Below are 6,623 nucleotides of genomic sequence, written 5' to 3'. Positions count from 1 at the left end.
CTCCTAATGCCTCCACAAGCATGGGCATCCCCCATAGCTACCCTCCATGGTTCAGGCATTCCCCCTCTATGCTCCCCAGTGCTGGGCAGATGCCCCATAGCCACCCCAGGGGCCAGGTATCTCCTTGAGGGCCACGCATCTTCCCATAACAACTTCCCAAGGGATAGAGAGCACCCCGAAAGGCTTGATACCTCTCTACTTCCATCCCCCAAGGGCTGGGCAGCCCTCTTTAGCCACCCCAAGGGATAGGCAGCCGCTTCCCAGAGGCTGCACATCTCCCATGTAGCCATCCCAATGGATAGCCATCCTTCCTTCGAGGACCAGGTATCCTCTCCCAAAGGAAGAGGTATCCCCGTGGATTCTTTCTGCCAAAACCAAACTACACCCCTCCTCCCCCCAGAAGCAGGGTGTCCCTACACCTCCAGTGCCAGTTGCTTTTCTCAAGAGCCAGATATTCCCCTAGGGACATGATGGGAGGCAGGAAGACAGCACACCCTTTGGGTGGGTGCTGCCCCATCCCCTGGTACGGGGAGCCAAGCCCAACACCTTGGGGCTGGAGGCAAGGGGCACAGCAACCCCATCCATTGGGCAAAGGACAGGCAAAAGGGGCAAGGGGTAAATGCCACCAGTGATTTGTGGGGTGATAAGGGTTATTTCTGTGCTCATTTTATGCTCTTCTCAGGTCTTTATTGGACAGACCTGGTGCTGCTCCCACCGGGAACACTGCCCTGAGGAGCTGCTGAGGACACCCAGGTGGGTCAGTAAACCCACAGAGAGCAGCATCCACCTCACAGGCATCCCCATCCCTGCTCCCCAACCCAGTCCTCTGGAGCACTGATGGTAAGGCTCATCCTGGCACCTCTTTCCTGGCCCAAAACGGGAGAGACCCCAATAAATGAGGTGAGCTCCTCAGGCAGCCCCTCTGCACCCCTGACCCATGGCTGCCAAGCTCTCCTGGGCCCCAGTGGCGTGTAAAGGGTTTCTCCCTCGTCCAGTGATAGGCCTGTAGCATCTGGCGTGTCCCCAAATACAGAAGGGAAATGGCTATTCAGCACTTCTGCTGCCTGATGGCTATTAACAGCTCCACCGTTCCACTTCCCCCGTGGACCCGCTCCACTGCTGGGCAGCTGCTGCCTTTTGTGAGCTTCATCTTGGAGAACTAAGTTGTCATCTCCCCTCCAGCACCACCGGTTCCCCTGGCCCACCTTCTGCATCTGTTTCCTATCTGTCACCATTGGCTTCCACCTGGGGCTCTCCTGTTCGTGCCCTACACTGGGAAATGGCATCAATATCTATGGAAAAGTTGTGGGATGGTCAATGGAGACGTGCTTGATGTCTGCTGGAGCCCAGGGCTGAGCTGGATCTGCCCCATCTCAGGGCACCAAGGGTTCCCCTGGGGTCTGGGCTCCCTGTGCTGCAGGACAAGCTTCCTTGACCCCATCCCGCCTCACCCATACCAGCACCAAGCTCCTGTGAGGACCACACACGACTGGCTGTGCCAGGGCCATCCCTGGCACTCCTGCTTGCTCTGCGGGAGGGGTGACCACCCCAGCGACAGGGCCAGATCCTGCCACGCCAACAGGGATTGAAATCCCAACTGGAAAACGCCTGTGGGCAGGACAGAGCCCCCGCCCTGACGCCACGGTGATGGGCTCCCGAACAGCGGGTCTGCTCTGAGCTGTGGGTCTCCCTCCAGGGCACTTATTTCCCCTGGAGCATCCCAGGAGGGGACATGGAGGCCTTGGGGCAGTGGGATGGGGAGCAGGGTCTCAGCTTGTATGCAGGGAACGCTTTGCTCACTGCTTCTTGCTGACCGGCTGTTTTATATCAAGGCGGGAGGGGGGATTTGCTGTTCTAGATGGTATTTTAATGGGCAGGCAGGCAGCTGGAGCCTGGGAGAAGCCTGCTTTACATTGTTTGGGGTTGTAACAAATAAATTCAATTAAAGGCAAATGGCTCCGCGCAGCCCCCACCCTGCGCAGTGTCTCTGTGGCACCGGTGGCTGCGAGAGCTGAGGGTGCGAGGCGGGAGCCAGGGGCTTTGCCCCATACCGGGGCCACCCAGTGCCATCCCTTGCCCCTGCCACGGGGAGATGCCGGGGAGGGCCGATGGGACGCGGCGGGAGCCAGGGCACGGCACCCACTGGGCACCCGGAGCGGGAATAGCGCGGCTTGCGGGTCCACCCTGTCCGCACTCCGGGCGTCCCACCCCGTCGAGGGCAGAGGATGGGAAAATCCCCGCGGGCAGGATCCACGCCGCAGCGGGCGCTCCTCGGGGAAGGGCAGCCCAGGACAACGGCCCCGGCAGGCAGCGGCGTCCTCCGGGGCGTGGAGCGGGGCTGTGCGGGGCCGCCATGAGCCCCGGAGCCCTGCGGCCAGCGGGGAAAGCGGAGGGGACTTGGCAGGGACGTGCCAGAGCCTCGGCACGCTGTAAACAGCCGCCGCCGCAGCAGCAACTCCTCTGCCGGGAGCCAGCGCCGGGCGTTTGTTAGTTGGAAACCAGATGGTGCTCTCCCAAGCACCGGCACAGCCCGCCCGGCTGCGGCCCTGCGCCAGCAGCGGGCTCCCGGGGACCCCCACGCTGTGCTGCACCCAGTGCTGGGACCCCATAGGGGTGACTGCAGAGATGGAGGTGCCAAGAGAGCCTCCCGGATGTATGGGTGGTATCATACATCCATCGTGCCCCATTGTTTCCCCCAGCCAGCACCGGTGTGTCCCAAGGGATGCTGTGTCCCAAAGGGATGCTCTGTTTGTAGGGATGCAGAAGGGCAGCATCCAGCAGAGGGGATTACAGGGAGGATATTAACATACCCCATAAACCCCCACACGCATCCCTGTACTGCACTGTGCCTCAGTTTCCCTGCACCTCCCCAACAGCAGGAGGCTAAAAAGAAGGGATAGAGGCTGGTCCTCAAGTTGGAGTCCACCTGGTCCACGCAGATAGGACTGAGATAGCAGGAAAGGGACAAATCCCCACCTCCAAGGCCAGGGAAAGCCCTGGGAAAGGAGCAGAAGGGTCCGTGCCACTTCCCACCTGGAGACACAGCCCAGGGAACATGGCCAGCGAGCTCCTGTCCCAGCATCACCAGTGGGACCCGGGGGTCCAGGCTCTTCCCCAGCCCCAGCAGTCCTAGGGCAGGTGCACGGAGGGGCACGGATGGACGGATCCCATCCCAGCCCTGGGATTCTGGGGGGGGGTTCTGCAGCCAGCAGACAAACAGACAGGGCTGGGGAGGGGCCGGGGAGCAGGGCGGCATCGCCGGTAGCCGTGGGGGGGGTCCCGCAGTGTTTACAGAGCTTAAAACCCGCCTAAGCCCAGCAAGGCCACAGTGCACAATAGCATGTGGACGTGGTGACACCGGCCGTCCCCACACCACCTTGGAAGACAGAGAGCCCTGCCACCCACCGCCAGCACCGGGATTAATTATGATAATGTAGTTCTTTCCCCCTTTGTCACCCTAATGAATGGGCCCCTTTAGGATTTTAAGGCCTTTGTTTGGTGCCTCTTTACTGCGGTATTGTAGGATGGGGACTAGCAGGTGGCAGGTCCCCAAACAGCCCCTTTTGTCTCCTTTGGGGGCTGTTTTGTGGTGGGGTTGGGGAGGGGGATGCGAGGATGTGAGGAGGGAGGGGGCTGCAAGGGGGATCCTGGACGGGACCATAGGGCTCACCCCATCACTGCGGGGCCCTGGCACCCCACACCCTGCATGGTGGCATTGGGGACCGCTGGCCCCGGCCATGCCCTGAGCTGCCCGCGCTCTGGCCCGCCCGGTGGGCAGATGCCGGGAGCCACCGTCTGAGCCCCTGCCTTGATCTTTTACTGCCAGGGCAAATCAATTACCCGGCAGAAAAGTCCCTAAATCCCACCATAAAACCCGTTTAGCAGCCGCCGTGGCGCTCGCCAGGCCCTGGGCAAACCTCGCCCGCTGCCGGCACGAAGCCGGGAGCGATTTGCTGCGGGGAGGGTGGGCAACTGCTGCTGCTGCTGCTGGGGAAGGTCGGGCTGCAGCCACAGCTGCCCAGAGCGTCCCCATTCCCGGGAGCCGGTGACAGCTTCCAAGGGGTTCTGGCTGTGCTCAGACCCTTCCCACAACTCCCTACCCCTCTGCACCAGCCTGTCCCCATCCGCATCCCCTGGGCATGGAAGCAGTTGCGGGTGTGCCAGCGCTGGGGACTGGGGATAGACAGATGAGGTGGCACAGAGGCACAGGGAGAGGGGACAAGGCAGGGCATGGAGGCGCCTGGATGCCAGTGCCTTGTGCCAGCGTGAGTCTGTGCCACTGGCTGTGAATCAGCACCGTGGTGGTGATGATGGAGCCTTGCAGCCAAATAGGAGCATCTTTAACAGCGTGGGGATAGCGCCAGCACGGGGACACCACCAGCATGGGGCTGAAGGGCCTGGGGATGGTCGAGGTCTCCCTGATGCAGGTTGGGCTGGGAGATCCCCTCAGGTTCATCCTGGGTGCATCACCAGGTGCCAGGCACTGGGGACGCCTGTGCCCCATGGTACCACCCCCACGGCAAAGGGGACCCCGACTGCCCCATCCCCTTGGATGAGCAGGGCAGAAGGGCTCCCCACGGGGAGGGATCAGATCCTGTCCCAGCACCGCCGGGGGCTACGAACCGGTGAGCAGCGGGGTGGTAAAACGGTGACAAGTAATTGGTGTCCCGGCCAGTCCTTTCATGCTGACGCCGTTTTATGGGTGAGGAAATTGCTTGTGAGTCAGGAACACAGGAGACAAATTTAGGAAGTGCTCTCTGAATGTGCCGGGGTCAGGCGCCGAGGCCGAGTGCTTGAAACCTGGGTGGCCTCGGCGCTCGCCCCGCATCCAACCCCCCGGCTCCTCGGCATGGGAAAGCAGACCTTTTATCTTATCACTGCTCTTCCGCCGCTCCGGCATCCCCCACACGGCCCCCTCCCGGCGCAGACACAATGCACAGCGGTGGCCAGACCCATATCCAAGACCCTCCAGGAGCGCCTGGGCTGCCAGGGGGCTTGGGGTGCCCTACATCACACTGTGTCCCCTTGGGAAGCAGCCTTGCTGCAAGCTGCTGTGGCCCTGGGGACGTGGCGATGGATGCAAAAGCATCCATATGCCATGGGGCAAAGCGGTGCCTGCAGCCAGTCCCAATCCCATCAGCAAAGATAGTGGGGTACACCGATACACTGACCCCCATCCTGCATCACTGCCCTTCACACCTCCTCCTTCCCTGCATCCCCTCCGTGCTCCAGGGAGCAGGTTGTCCCTTTTGTTCGTTTGCTCCGGTTTTAATTGGGAGGAAAGGCCGTGGCCCCATTAAAACGCACCCGGATGCAGCCGACGGCTACCTTGAGCGCGCAGCCCCCCATTCCCCCATTCCCGGCCGCTGCATGAAGCGGTTTGGATGTATTTGTCTTGACCGCTGGCCAAGCGCTCTCTCCTGCAAAGCAGCATGTTTCTCATTTTCTGTAGGTTTAACTCCAAATTAATTTGTAAGTGATCTAGGTTTCTTGTTCCCCGAAAGATACCCAATAGAGGGGGGGGGGGGGAGCTCCTGCCAACCGAAACGTCTCAGCGGGGTAAAGGAAAAGCAGGAAAAAGAAACCCAGGAACTGTGACCCCTGGTGGGTATTTAACAAGGTGTCAGGGCGAGGGATTTTCGGAGCCGGCTAAGTGGATGTGACACCGGCCCCGCGGGTCGGGACGGGGCGTGGGGATGCTCCCGCTGCTGCAGTGGCTGCTGCTGACAGGTCCCATCCCGACCCAGCACTTTGTGGGGAGCAGGAATAGGGAGGGATGCTCAGCAGCCCACTACTTGATGGGTGCTGTGAGCCTGGGAAGCTTAGGGACGGGGTGAGCCCTCCCACCACGGCCCATCGGAGGTGCGCTCACGGGGTACCAATGGAGCCTGGTGCCCAAGCGCCGCAGGGAGGCCGCGCAGAGCGGGGGTCCCCGGGGCTGGTGCGCGGTGCAGGGGCCGCATGGGAAGCGGGCACGGTTGAATTGGGCGGGCGGCCGCGCGGCGGGGCCGGCTCCTGGCAGCAGGACACAAGCTCTTTTGTCTCCGCTCTCCTGCTGGGGCTGGCAGGGCCCGGAGCGGTTCAGCCACCGAGAGCCGAGCTCGCCACGGGGGCAAGCAGCCAAACCCAGGCCGGGCTCCTCGGGCTGACGCAGGGCTCCGCTGCATGGCGAGGCAGCGCCCAGGTGGCCCCGTGGGGCTTCCCCAGTGATTAGGGGGTGGGAAACGTGTGGCAAACCCCGGCAAACAGCGCTGCAGCCCTCCCTGTGCCCTTCTTGCTGGGGGAGACAGCGGGAGCAGGCAGGCTCCTGTCCTTCCTGCTGGCTGGGGCTCCACTGGGCTCCCAGGGGGCTGGCTGCATGGCCAGGGCTATGGGGCTGCAAGGGTGTGAAAGGCCTGGGCTTTCGCTCCCCAAGGCTGGATCTGCAAGGATCAGGGAGAGATGTGCAGCAAGAGCAGCACTGCTTTTGGATCATGGCTTCTCTCAGATCCCCTCTGCAGCATGGGATCACGAGCCAAGGGTCTGTGCATCTCCCCTGTTCCCCGGTACTCTATGGGCATGGTGGCTCTCCAAACCCGCGGGTGATGTCCGTAAGGGTTGGTGTTGGCTGGGGAAGAAGGGGG

General features: G+C 62.2%; 1 protein-coding gene across 1 annotated transcript in view; it reads left to right on the top strand.

Moving 5' to 3' along the window:
- Nucleotides 1-6,623, top strand: part of AKR1A1 (aldo-keto reductase family 1 member A1) — a 455,840-nt gene that overhangs the window by 17,428 nt on the left and 431,789 nt on the right. The gene's annotated exons all lie outside the window — the stretch shown is intronic.

The sequence above is a fragment of the Neopsephotus bourkii genome, unplaced genomic scaffold (genome assembly GCF_033783945.1).
Source record: "Neopsephotus bourkii isolate Nb327-2 ecotype Australia unplaced genomic scaffold, CSIRO-AGI_Nbou_v1 NB_234, whole genome shotgun sequence".
Classification (NCBI taxonomy): Eukaryota; Metazoa; Chordata; class Aves; order Psittaciformes; family Psittacidae; genus Neopsephotus; species Neopsephotus bourkii.
This window is presented reverse-complemented; position numbering and strand designations above follow the sequence as displayed.